Source organism: Neophocaena asiaeorientalis, unplaced genomic scaffold (assembly GCF_003031525.2).
Source record: "Neophocaena asiaeorientalis asiaeorientalis breed wild unplaced genomic scaffold, Neophocaena_asiaeorientalis_V1.1 scaffold137, whole genome shotgun sequence".
Taxonomy (NCBI): domain Eukaryota; kingdom Metazoa; phylum Chordata; class Mammalia; order Artiodactyla; family Phocoenidae; genus Neophocaena; species Neophocaena asiaeorientalis.
Genome location: NW_020171804.1, coordinates 695,381 through 708,968, shown reverse-complemented (window position 1 = coordinate 708,968; position 13,588 = coordinate 695,381). Strand labels below are relative to the sequence as shown.

The window sequence follows — 13,588 nt, the reverse complement described above, 5'->3', positions numbered from 1 at the left end:
ACATTCTGGGCCATAAAACACACCTTAACAAATTTAAAAGAACAGAAACCATACAAAGTATGTTCTCAGATCCCAAAGGAATTCTTTCTTTTTTGGCCGCACTGTGCAGCTTGCAGGATCTTAGTTCCCTGACCAGGGATTGAACCCAGGCCCCCTGCAGTGGAAGCGCAGAGTCCTAACCACTGGACCACCAGTGGAATTCCTTGAAAGACACAATCTACCAAAATTCACATAAGGAGAAATGGATAATGTGAATAGGCATATAAGCTATTAAAGAAATTGAATCAATAATAACTTTCTAAAACAGAAAGTATCAGGCCCAGACAGATTCACTGGTTAATTCTACTCAACATTTAACGAAGAAACTATATCAATTCTCTATAACCTCTTCCAGAAAATGAAAAGAGAAAAACACTTCCTAACCCATTATTTGAGGCAGCATTACCTTAGTATCAAAACCAAAGATACTACAAGAAAGGAAAGACCAATATTTCTCATAAACATAGATACAAAAATCCTCAACAAAATATTAGCAAATCAAATCCAACAACGTATAAAAAGAATTATAAACCAAAAGCAAGTGGGATTTATCCCAGGTATGCAAAGTTGACTCTACATTCAAAAATTATTTAATGTGATCCACCACTTTAACAGGCTAAAGAGAAAAATCATATGGTATCAATAGATGCAGAAGAAGCATCTGACAATCTCTAATACTCATAACAAGAACTCTCAGCAAACTAGAAATAGAGGGGAACTTCCTCAACTTGATAAGGAACATGTACAAAAAACCTACAGCTAACGTCAATACTTAATGGTAAGAAGCTCTAAGATTGCCTAAGACCAGGAACAAGGAAAGGATGTCCCCTCTCACCACTGCTTTTCAATACTGTATTGGAGGTCCTAGATAATGCAGTAAGACAAGAAAAGGAAATAGGAGGTAAAGACTGGGAGGGAAGAAATCAAACGGTCTTTGTTTGCAGATGCCCTCTCTGACTGGGGAACCAAGCAGGCAGGTTACTCTGGGGATTATCAAACGCAAGCAAGGTAAACACAGAGGCCTGAGCCAGTTCACCTACTGCTGTGCCAGGCAACCACCTGCCCACAGAGAAGAAAACTGGCACGGAAGTGAGAGGGACTGGCAGAAGCTCACACAGGGCACAGTGGCAGATACAGGCTGAGTCTAGGCACAGTCAGACGAGCATCCTAAACTTCAGAACAGCTGCATTCAAAAGCTGTTCAGTGTGTGCTGGGACGCTCCAAAGGGAAATGCATACTCATTCTAAGAAGTTTTAGATTTTATCCTTTCTAAGCTGGGGGGGAGGGGGAGAGAATAAAACTAAACTGTGTATTAGTTTCCCCACTCTCTACAGGGCTGAGAATCCACCCCTCTGACAGAACAGTTTAGAAATAAATAAGCAGCACATCTAATTACTGGCTCACACTTAAGGTTGTTACAAATGAACATTCCAGAACGTTGTCACAGATGTGCAGCTAGCAGAGGCCTTTCTATCCTCTTCTATTTTTTTTTTTTTTTTTTGCGATACGTGGGCCTCTCACTGTTGTGGCCTCTCCTGTTGCAGAGCACAGGCTCCAGACACGCAGGCTCAGCGGCCATGGCTCACGGGACCAGCCGCTCCACGGCATGTGGGATCTTCCTGGATCGGGGCACGAACCCGTGGTCCCCTGCATCGGCAGGCAGACTCTCAACCACTGCACCACCAGGGAAGCCCTATTGTCTTCTTATGTGCTCATGTAAACTAAATGCAAACCCTTCCTTAAATTTATCAATATTACCTTTCATCTATTCTCACACTTCCTGATTTCAAAACTTACTACAAAGCTACAATAACCAACAGTGTGGTATTGGCATCAAGACAGACACTCAGAGCAATGAAATAGAATAGAGAGCTCAGAAATAAACCCTCATATACAGCGTCGGTTGATTTTTGATAAGGGTGCCAAGACCATTCAATGGGGAAAGGACAATCTTTTCAACAAGTGGTACTGGGAAAACAAGACTCCACACACAAAAGAATCAAGTTTGACCCTTAGCTAACACCATACACAAAAATTAACTCAAGTGGATCAAACACCTAAATTTAAGACCTAAAACTATAAGACTCTTAGAAGAAAACATAGAGGAAAAGCTTCATGACATTGGATGTGGTAATGATTTATTGGATATGATACCAAAAGCACAGGCAATAACAAAAGGTGGAAGCAACTCAATTCTTGACAGAAGAATTGGATAAACAAAATATGTTATAAACAGTGGGATATTATTCATCGTTAAAAAGGAAGGAGGGCTTCCCTGGTGGCGCAGTGGTTGAGAGTCCGCCTGCCGATGCAGGGGACACGGGTTCGTGCCCCGGTCTGGGAAGATCCCACGTGCCGCGGAGCGGCTAGGCCCGTGAGCCATGGCCACTGAGCCTGCGCGTCCGGAGCCTGTGCTCCGCAACGGGAGAGGTCACAACAGTGAGAGGCCCGCGTACCGCAAAAAAAAAAAAAAGAAAAGGAAGGAAATTCTGATACATGCTACAACATGGATAAGCCCAGGCACAAAAAGGTAAATACTATATGATTCCACTTATATGAGGTATCCCAGAGTAGTCAAATTCAGAGAGACAGAAAGTGGAACGGTGGCTGTCAGAGGTTGGGATGAGGGAGAAACGGGGTTATTGTTTAATGGGTACAGAGTGTCAGTCTGGCAAGGTGAAAACAATCCTGGAGGTGAATGGTGGTAATGGTTGCACAGCAATGTGAATGTTAGAACACTTAAACTGTACACTTAAACATGGTTAAGATGGTAAATTTTATGTTATGTGTATTTTAACACAATTTTAAAAACCTTTAATGTGGGGCAAAAAGAGCACAGGCAATAAGAGAAAAAAAATGACAAACTGGACTTCATCAAAATTTAAAACTTTGTACATCAACAGAGTGCAAAGACAACCTACCCAATGGAAGAAAATGTTTGCAACCATGTATCTGATAAGAAGTTAATACCCAGAATACATAAAGAACTCCTATAACTCCACAACAAAAAACCAGACAACCTGATTAAGAAATATGCAAAGGACTTAGATATTTCTCCAAAGAAGGTGTATAGATGGCCAATAAGCACATGAAAAGATTCTCAATATCACTAGTAACTAGCGAAATGCAAACCAAAACCACAGTGAGATACTACTTCACACCCATCTGGACAGCTACTATCAAAACAGAAAATAATGTGTTGGTGAGGACATGGAGAAACTGGAACCCTTGTGCACTGCTGGTGGGACTGTAAAATGGTACAGCCACTGTGGAGAACAGAATGGTCATTCCTTAAGAAATAAAACACAGAATTACCATATGATCCAGCAATTCCACCTCTGGATATCTATGTAAAAGAACCGCAAGCAGACAATAAAACTCTTGGAAGAAAACATAGGACAAAAGCTTCATGATATTGGACTTGGCAATGATTTCTTGGATATGACACCAAAGGCACAGGCGACAAAGGCAAAAAAACAGACATACTGGAGTTCAACAAGATTTAAAAATTTTGTACATTAAGAGACACTATCCAGAGTAAAAGAGCAACCCACGGAATGGGAGAAAATATTTGCAAATCATATATCTGGCAAGGGATTAATACCTAGAATATACTGAGAACTCCTAAAACTCAACAAAAAACGCCTGATGCCAAAATGGGTACAAGATTTGAACAGACTTTTCTCCAAAGAAGATACACAAATGTCCAATAAGAACATGAAAAGATGCTTGAGATCACTAATCATTAGAGAAATACAATCAAAACTACAATGAGATACCACGTCAAACTCATTAGGATGGCTAGTGAAAAACAAAAACAGAGAAAATAACGAGTGCTAGCGAGGATGCAGAGACGCTGGAACGCCTGTGTACTGTTGGTGGGAACATAAAATGGCGCAGCTGCTGTGGAAAACAGTATGGAGGTTCCTCAAAAAATTAAAAATAGAATTACCATACGACCCAGCAATTCCACTTCTGGGTATAGACAGACCCAAAAGAATTAAAAGCAGGGTCTCAAAGAGATTTTTGTATACCCATGTTCCTAGCAGCATCATTCACAATAACTACAACATGGAAGCAACCCAAGTGTCCACTGATGGATGAACGGATAAGCGAGATGTGGTGCATCCATACAACAGTATATTGTTCAGCCTTAAAAAGGAAGGAAACTCTGCAGTACATTACAACACGGGTAAAACTTGAGAATACTATGCTAAGCGAAACAAGCCAGTCACAAAAAGACTAACCGTGTATGATTCCACTCATGTGAACTTCCTAGAGAAGTCAAATTCACAGAGACAGAACGATGGTTGCCAGGGGCTGTGGGGAGGAAAGAATGCAGAGTTTTTGTTTAATAGGTGTAGTTTGAGATTTACAAGATGCAAAGAGTTAAGGTAATGGATGGTGGTGATGGCTGCACAACCACGTGAACGTATCTCATACTATTGAACTGCGTCCTTAAAAATGTTTAAGATGGCACATTTTATGCTATATTTTAACACAATTAAAAAAAGAAAAAAAACTGAAAGCAGAGACCCAAACAGACATTTGTATACCCATGTTCGTACCAGCATTATTCACAGTAGTCAAAAGCTGGAAACAACCCAATGCCCACTGATAGATGAATGGACAAATAATATGTGGTGTGTGTATATATATATCGTACTGAAAAGTTCTGAGAAGAAAAAGTTCTGGAGATGGATGGTGGTGATGGCTGCACAACTACGTGAGAGTACTTAGTACCATGAAATATACACTTAAACACAGTTAATTTTATGTTATGCATATTTCACCACAATAAAAAAACCGTACCCTAGCTTCACTCAATGACTGCATCTGCTAAAAACCTTTTGAATCATAATCAGTATTATACTGTATATTAGTTACCACTTCTAGATGTGTATCATCCCAAATTATTAATTTTGCTTAAATTCAAATAGTAATTAAAAAAATATTGCCTACATTGGGGTCATATAAAAGTGCCCTGGTGTTATCATGTCTGCAGGACTGTACAAGGACTGCCCCGCCTCCACGTGGCCTGGGGGACACAATGTCACCACCACCATCTTGCCTTTCTCAGAGTGCCACCACACTTCAAATTCAGGCTCACAGATCACCGAGAAGGATTCTACTTTCTTCACAGAGGTGAGTCCTCACTCATTTGAGACTTGTTTTGCTGCAAAATATGTATTCGTAAAACACGTTTTGTCAAAAAGGAAAATTGCAGCTCTCATTCCTGCTGTAACTCCAGATGGGACAAAGCGTGCCTCCTGGGCAGTTCTTACAAAAGCCTTCCCCACCGTCCTGGGCGGTTCCCTGCCGGTCCTGACCAATGTGCAGGGCCTCCTTCAGCGATGTCAGGGACCAGCCCACACCCGCCATGAGATGACATGGCGCGGGGTGCTGTGCCAATTAACTGATCATAGCACATTCAGGACACAGCTGCAGAGGGATGAACGTGATGGAACAACACAGACCAAGGGGACATCTGACTAGCGGTCACATCAGCTCCATCAGCCCTGGCAGCAAAAGCCGGACTGTCTCGGGCACCCGCTAACCCCACTGCCGTTCCTGCCGCCCTTATAGAGACTGCAGCCAACACAGGAACGTGCTGGTGAGCTCGTCAGTTCAGCTCTAAACAGCGGAAAGTATTTCCAAAAATAATTGCTGATGAGATACCAGAGAAGTCCATTTTTATACTGAGCCGAAGTCAGCCTCCCTATAACATCCACCTGTTTGACCTCGATCAACAAGTTGCCCTGATGGAAGGGCAGGACTCTGAGACGTGGGGTGGGGACACCTAGGTAGATGCACTTGAGAAACTCAATCTCATACCCTTCTCAACACTCTAGGCCTGCAGAAGTGGCCCAATCCCACTTGTTAGAAGCCACAGGGCCCCCATACACACATATGCACACACACACAGCCCTTGCTCAAAAACGATACACAGGCCTCACTGGGATGGGCACCTTTCATGACAATGCTGTTCTCCTCAGGGTCTGCCCCTTCCGCCCCTCCTGGCCATAAGACCTGTTCCTGGATCAAATCTCAACATAGCACGATTGGGACCCGCTGGGAAGAGAGACTGAACACTGATGGAGCAGCAGGTGCCAGATGGAGGTGGACGGACCCCCAGCTGGAAGAGCGTGTCTACGGGGCTCTGCACTTAACCCTGGTCAGGGGCCCGGACACGGCCCTCATGCGCTGCTAGCACAGCTTAGAAGCTCAGCAAACACAAGGCCCATGTTAAACTCAGTGGAGATTGAAGAACTACCGAGCAAACTGTGGATAAAGGTTCCAAAGGATGCAGAGAGGTGGGTCCGCTGGACGGGGTCTACCGTGTAAGACCTGGAACCCCACGACTGCCCCTGCTACTTGGGAGGGCTGGGAAGACACCTCACTCTCAAGGATGAGCTGGAACGAATGGGTTGGCAGGGGTGCTGGCACCACCCAGCAGCTCTGTGGTGGCTGTTCTCAGGGGGAGAGCTAATGGGGGAGATGCTTTAGCACTAGGCTTCCCGGAGCGAGGGGGACGGCAGAACCCTGCAAGAGCAGAAGCCAGGTGGCAGCACTCAGCCACCAGGAGCAGGGCAGGCAGGCGTGCTCACTGCAGTGGGCGGTGACTGTAAATGGTCGAATGGCGGGGAGGGGGAGCTGGTATGCAGGCCCCACAGAGATGCAACTAGAGCAGAAGCGTTCCCAGGGGCAAGAGAGCTGCTGGGAGCCAACCACGGTCCCGCCTCATGTATACAAACAAGGACACCACCCCTGAGTGTGCTGCTCCAACGCAAAGTGGCAGTCTCTGACCCGGTTTCCAGTCCCAGGAAGTGCCTGAGGGAAAGGCCAAGCCCCAGGAGAAGGAATCTGTAACACCGACACAAGTGTGCGCTGCAGCAACGCCCCCAGTTCCCTCCGAAGGGACTCACAGTCACTCACGTGAGTAACAGTACACGGGGGAAGGAAACTGTTCAAGGCTTGGAAAAGAGGGTCTGAGAAAATGCTGAAACTCAGGGGCCCAGACCACCATCAAGGTCCTCTACAGGGTTGGGGCACATCCAGGAGGGGACACCTGAAAGGATGCCACATCTCCTCAGAACGCAGGGCACATCTGGAACCAACGGTCATTACACCACGCCTGGTCCCCAGTGGACAGAACGGATGGGTCTGGGGTCCAAGGTACGGCAGCAGGAGTGGCTCTGATCACCATCAATCCAGGAGACCCGCTTGGGCAGCGTGTGCTCCCAGCCCTGAAACTTGTGGCTCCATCTGTTTTGAGAGCCTGGCTCTAGGGGTCAAATGCTTCTACCAGGGGACACAAAAGGGATCTAAACTTAAAACCACAGTCCCCTCCTGATGCCAGCAGACAAGCAAGCAGAGAAAGGTGGCACTGTTCTGCAGGGGCAACCGGCCCGGATCATGATGAGGAGGTGAGGAAGCTGCTACGTACTGGGGACAAAGAGGCGCCTGTGTGGCCTTTAGGGGCCCCTTACGTGCCCGTAAGTGGGCAGATACACATCTTTTTCCTCTGCCCCATCCTGCTTCCTTTCCTCCCCTTCTCCTGAGAACACACCCTGAATCATCCAACACAATCTCCAGTTGCAGGCCCTGCTTCTAGAGAACCGAGACATCTCTGAACAAAGGCAAGCGACAAACAGGGAAAACCTTAAAACTAACTTCACCGCGAAGGGCAAACTCACCTACCACACTGAGCGCTAGGGAAAACGTATGGGAAAACCACCAACCACCCAACAGAAAAACGGCTGTAGAAAGACACTTAAGAGATCTGACTCGACCATATGAAAAGATACACAACCTCACTCGTAAGTACAAACTGCAACGTAACAGACTATGACCGTCAGGCTGGCAAAGATCAAGAAGCCCGCAGGTACACTGTGTGGCCCCTCAGAGTGTGGATGAACAGGCATTCGCCCTGACTGCCCATGGTGCGCACCAGCTTAAATCCCGCATGAAGGGCAACTGGAAATGTCTGTCAAGATAAAAATAACCGAGCCCTACACCCAGCAATCCTACTTCTGCAATTTATCCTAGAGGGTTAGTAAAATGTGTAACAGAGACAAATTAAATATGTATGACTAGATCACTGGTTACATAAAATATGGTACAGCCATTATAATGGGAGGGAAATGGACGAGGCAGCTTTATGTGCCGAGATGTGTCGAGATACACTGTTGCGTGTAAACAATGAGGTGCAAAGTGTGCACTAGGTAATCATTTGGGAACAAGCGCACGTGTGTGCTCGGATACGGACAGACCGCCCGTGCAGGGACACACGAGAAACTGATGCCAATGGTTCTTTCCAGGGGCGGGGGCGTGGGGGGACTGGGGACCTCTCCTCACCAGGCATCTCCTTACCATCTGAATGTTGTACCATGTCCATAACTTACCTATTCAACTTTTAAAAATACAATAAATAAGAAATAACAAATCTTATCAAGAAGCATCTTGGGTTTGGTATCACACATGTGATTAATTACCCGCTGCTGCCCCACGAATTAAAAGCCAGAATGTCGGTTCACAGGTCCCGAGCCTGCACCCCTGCACCACCCTGGGCCTCATGGGGTCGAGACCCTGGGAAGAATGCTTCTGCTTTAAAAAAGCCGGGTGAGGATTCAATGAGAAAATGTATTTAAAATGTTAAATAGTGTTGCCATATAGGTAAGCATTCAGAAACGAGGAGCAACTGTTAAGTGCCTCTCACCTTCATGTTAGTAATGTTCATTCCGAATACAAAATACTTCCCGTAACGAACTACACTCGAGTATGCGGGAGGAAAAGTCTCCTCACCACTAGTGCATCGTGTTGTCGTCGCTGTTTTTATTTTTATCCAAGTGACACATGTAGGAAGTTTAAAAACGTAAATAGTCCCCAGAAGTGTGTAACAAAAAACAACCATCTGGTCCCAACCCAGGCAACCCTATAAACTGCTTCCCAGAGGCAGCACCTCCAGGGTCTTCCGGATCTAGGGCCAACTTTCTAAGTAACGATTTTACATTGCTACTGCCTGATTCATCAGTCTAAGACATTAGCTGTTGATTTCCAGTTACGGCAGAGAAAGAGTTAATTCCCTTATATCACCGCCCCCATCTCTCCTTCCTTTTTTCTTTTCTTACAATTTAGATAATTTATTACTTAATCATTACTTGGTGCTTATATCCTCCTGTTAGGTACATTCCATTTCACCACTGTGCCAAGAGGTAGTGAAATCACAATTTTGTTTATGCAGTCTTTAATTTTTTTTAACCTTTAATTCTAAGATAATTGTAAATGGCGTGCAGTTGTAAGAAATAATACACAGAGGTCCACTGTACCCCGCACCCTGTTATACCTAAGGTAACATCTCGTGATCACCCAGCATCACAACCAGGACAGTGACTAGAAGGTCAGGTTACAGAACATTCCATCACACGGTCCCTCCCGCTCCTCTTTTACAGGCGCACCCACTTCCCACCCACCTGGTCTCCTCCTTAACCCCTAGCAAGCCCTATCTGCTCCGCATTTCAATAATTCTGTCATATCAAGAATGTTATTCACAGGGAATCATACAGTATGTAGCTCTGGGGATTGGGTTTTTTTCGCTTAGCATAATTCTCTGCAGATTCCTGGAGGGTGCTGAAGCAATCAGTAAATCATGCCTTTTTACAGCTGAGTAGGGCTCCACAGTATGGATGCACATCATTTGCTTAACCATCTACCCACTGAAGGACATCTGGGGTATTTCCAGTTTTTGCCCATTATGAATAAAGCTGCTTTTAATATTCACGTATAGGTTTCTGTGGCAACACAGATTTCCATTTCCCTGGGATAAATACTCAGAGTGCAACTGCCAGGTCAGACGCTAGCTGCATGTTTAGTTTTTAAGAAACCGCCCACTTGTTTTCCAGAGCAGCTGCACCATTCTACATGTCCACCAGCCATGCATGAGTGGCCCTCTGCATCCTCGCCAGCATTTGCTTATGCGTCAGTCGTTCTGTTTGGTGTGTAGTGATGCCTCCCTGTGGGTGTAATCTGCACTTCCCTAACGGCTAGTGATGTCGAACATCTTCATGTGCTTATTCCCATCTGACTGTCTTCGTTGGCGAAATAAATGTCTCGTCATGACTTCTGCCCATGTTCTAATCAGACTGTTGGCTTTTCTGCTATTGGGCGTTGACAGTTCTTTATATATTTTAGATGAAAGACCTTTGGCAGGTAGGTGGTTTGCAAATATCTTCTCCCAGTCTGTAGCTTGTGTCTTCATCCTCCTAATGGAGTCCTCTGCAGAACAAAAGCTTTTAAATTTGATGTTCAGTTTACCAATCGTTCCCTTTTTGATGTCAAGTCTAAGGTCTCTGCCTACCCTGGGTCCTGGAGATTTTCTCTTAGGTGTTTTTCTAGAAGTGTTATAGTTTTACCTTTTCCCTTTAATACCACGATCCATTCTGAGTTAATTTTTGTGTAAGGTGTGAGATTCGGCGTGAGGTTCATTTTTCTCTCAATGGGTGCCCAACAGCTCCAGCGCCATTTGCTAAGAAGACGGTCCTTCCCCTGACTTGCTTTTTGCACCTCCGTCAAAAATCAGTTGGGTGTATTTGTTTGGGTCTGTTTCTGGGTTCATGATGTTGTTCCACTGATGACTGCGTCAGTCCCTCTACTGCTGCCTCACAGTCTTCACTGCTGTAACTCTAAAGTACATCTTGAAACCAGGCGGACTGATTTCTCTCTTTTAACTCTTCTTTTTCAAACCCTTCCAGCGATTCTACTTCTTGTGCCTTTCCATATAACTTCTAGAACACTTGTCTCTATCTACAAAATATCTTGCTGGGATTTTGATAGGAAATGCATCAAACCTGTGTATCAATTTGGGGAAAACTGACATGTTAACTGGTTGAATCTTCCAATCCGTGTACGTGGTATGTCTCTCCACTTATTCAGATCTTTGATCCTTTCATCCGTGTTGTGTAGTTTTCAGCGTACAAATCCTATACGTTTTGTTACATTTATACCTAAGCATCTGTATTCATGTCTGTAATTTAGTTTTGCTAACTGATTTTGGTGTCAGGGAAATACTAACCTCACAAATGAGTTAAAAAGTGTTCCCTCCCCTTCTGTTTTTCTGGAAGAGACTGTAGAATTAGTGTTAACTCTTTAAACATATGATAGAATTTTCCAGAAATCACCTGGGCCTGGAGACTTTTTTATGGGAGCTTTCAAATTAGATATTTAATTTCTTTAATAGTTGCAGGACTATTCAAATGATCTATTGACTGGTGACCCGTGGCAGGCTGTGCTCTTCAAGAAACTGGTCCGTTTGCTGGCTGCTGTCTGAGGGTGCAGAGTCGCCTGTGGCGCTTTCATCAGCCTCTGATTCTTCAGGGTCTCCTAGCACTTGAAGGATGTCGTCACTTCCTTCTGGCTCCGTGGTTTCTGACACGAAATCTATCATTTCCGTTTTCCCTACAGGTAAAGTTCTTTCTCACTGCTTTCAAGACTGTCTTTGTCTTTACTTTTCGGAAGTTTCACTACGACGTGTCTTGGTGTGGACCGCTTTGGGTTCATCCTGTCTGTGGTGAGCTTCTTGAATCTCTGAGTCTGTCTTTTACCAAATCACAGCAGTTTCAGCCATGATCCCTTTGATCAGCTTTTCAGCCTCACCTCACCCCATCTCTTCTCCCTCCAGGACTCTGAGGACACAAGTGTCAGAAATCTGCTCTAGTCCCACAGGGGGAGGGGAGCACACTCTGTTACCAGGGGGAGGGGCTGACTCCCCACTGGCCTCCGCTGCCACCTGAGTGGGGGGCTCCTCTTCCCTGCTGGATGTGGCTGGCGTTCTGGCTCCCCAAGTGGCCCAATGACATGAGGGGTGGTGTGTGTCACACTGCTGCTGTCTGAGGGCAGAATTCCAGGCTCCCCACATGGTCTCCACTGACACCGCAGTTCCACTACGGGTTCATCAGGGATAAAGCCCCAGCTCCCTACTCAGCCTTCTCTGGGGTGGGTGCTGGCCCCTACACAGTCTTTGCTGGTAGAGGCAGCAGCGGGGCCACAGGTTTTTCAGTCACATTTGGTTGGAACTGAGCAGGTATTGTAAAACATTTTCTGTCCTGCTAAGCTATCCCTTTCCTGGTCCTTTGGCCAGAGAAAGTGAGTTTTGTTGGGATTTTGTGTGCACCTGTTGGCTGTTCTGGGTCGCCAGCTTCTTCAGTTCCAAGCTTGGGATACATGAGGAAAAAGAGAACCAGGGCACTCACCAATGGGGTCCCCCCCTTGGGTCCCAAGGTCCCTGGCTGGTCTGCCGTCACTCTACCTTTCAGAGTCTTCTTATGGTTGTTGCATATATAATGTCCAGGGTTTTTAGGTGTACTTAGTGAGAGGAATAGGGAAAAATATGTCGACTCCCTCTTCCTGGACGCGGAAGTCCCCAAACTTTAAATTTTCATGGTGTAATATGGGCCTACCCTTCCCTCCACTTGCTTTGTTTTCAAAGTACAATTCTGTCTTCCCAATTCTTCAGCAGCCTCTACTCCAACATATAAAACCATCCGTGTTCTCTTCTCCCAGAGCTGGCCTAGCCTGTCCCTCAGATTCCCGTCTTGGGAATTCCCTCCGTTCTTTGCCGTGCTTAGAGCCCCGGTTCCGGACCTGCATCTCCCACCTTCCTGGTGCGTCCTTGTGCCCTGAGGCAGCACATCGCCCAAGAACCTCGTCAGAACGGGCTCTGAGGGCTCACGTTTTAGAAACCTGTCTGGTCATCATGACCAGACAGGGACCCTCTCAATCTGAGAATCATGTCTGTTGGTGAATTTTCTGCAAAATGTCCTTCCATTACCATCTTAACAACTTCCTCCCACTCTCCTCCATTCTTTCTTCTCATGAGTCAGAGGCTGAACCTTCTGGACGGCTCCTATCATTTTTTTCCTTTTCTCATCTTCTGTTTACTGATTTTGGATCTCCTTGTCTCTTGGTTTTTCTTTCCGGGTGACTGCCCTGACTTTATCTTTTGACCCCTCTAATGAATTTTTACGACATATAGTTAAGATCCTTTCATTCCAAAAGCTCTTGTCTCCACCTGTTATCCTGTTGTCTCACAGTTAACAGTATTTCCTCTTATCTTTCTGACAACATTATGTATTTTTATTTTTCCCCTAGTTTCCGCACTGCTGCTGTTGCATTCATGTTTACGTCTTGCGTTTGTCCTGGGCTCTATCTTTAGATGAAACGTCTTCCTCAAACGTGTACTTCTCCTCGACTGCCCACGAAAGAAGCCGTGTGCACGGGCAGAGGTGCAGACTGTCAGCTTCTCTCAGGCTGGCTGGGTGGTCACCCCAGGGTCATTCAAGGCAGCACTTCTGCGGGTTGTGTGGCTTCCACATGAAAGCACTCCTCCGAGGATCCCCTTGTGGGAGAGGCCTGGTTGCAGGCCTATCTGGAAGCTTGAGGGAAAGGGGGTGGGCAATTCTCACCGTTCTGGACAGACGCTTTGACTTAACCTGCTCATCTTCACACTGGGTCTCTCCCCACCCTTATCCGGGCCAGGTGTCCCCACGTCTAA

At 45.7% G+C, this 13,588-nt stretch overlaps 1 protein-coding gene across 4 annotated transcripts in view; it reads right to left on the bottom strand.

Moving 5' to 3' along the window:
- The window catches only part of CCM2 (CCM2 scaffold protein), a 57,144-nt gene that overhangs the window by 19,802 nt on the left and 23,754 nt on the right, over positions 1–13,588 (bottom strand). The window lies entirely within an intron of this gene.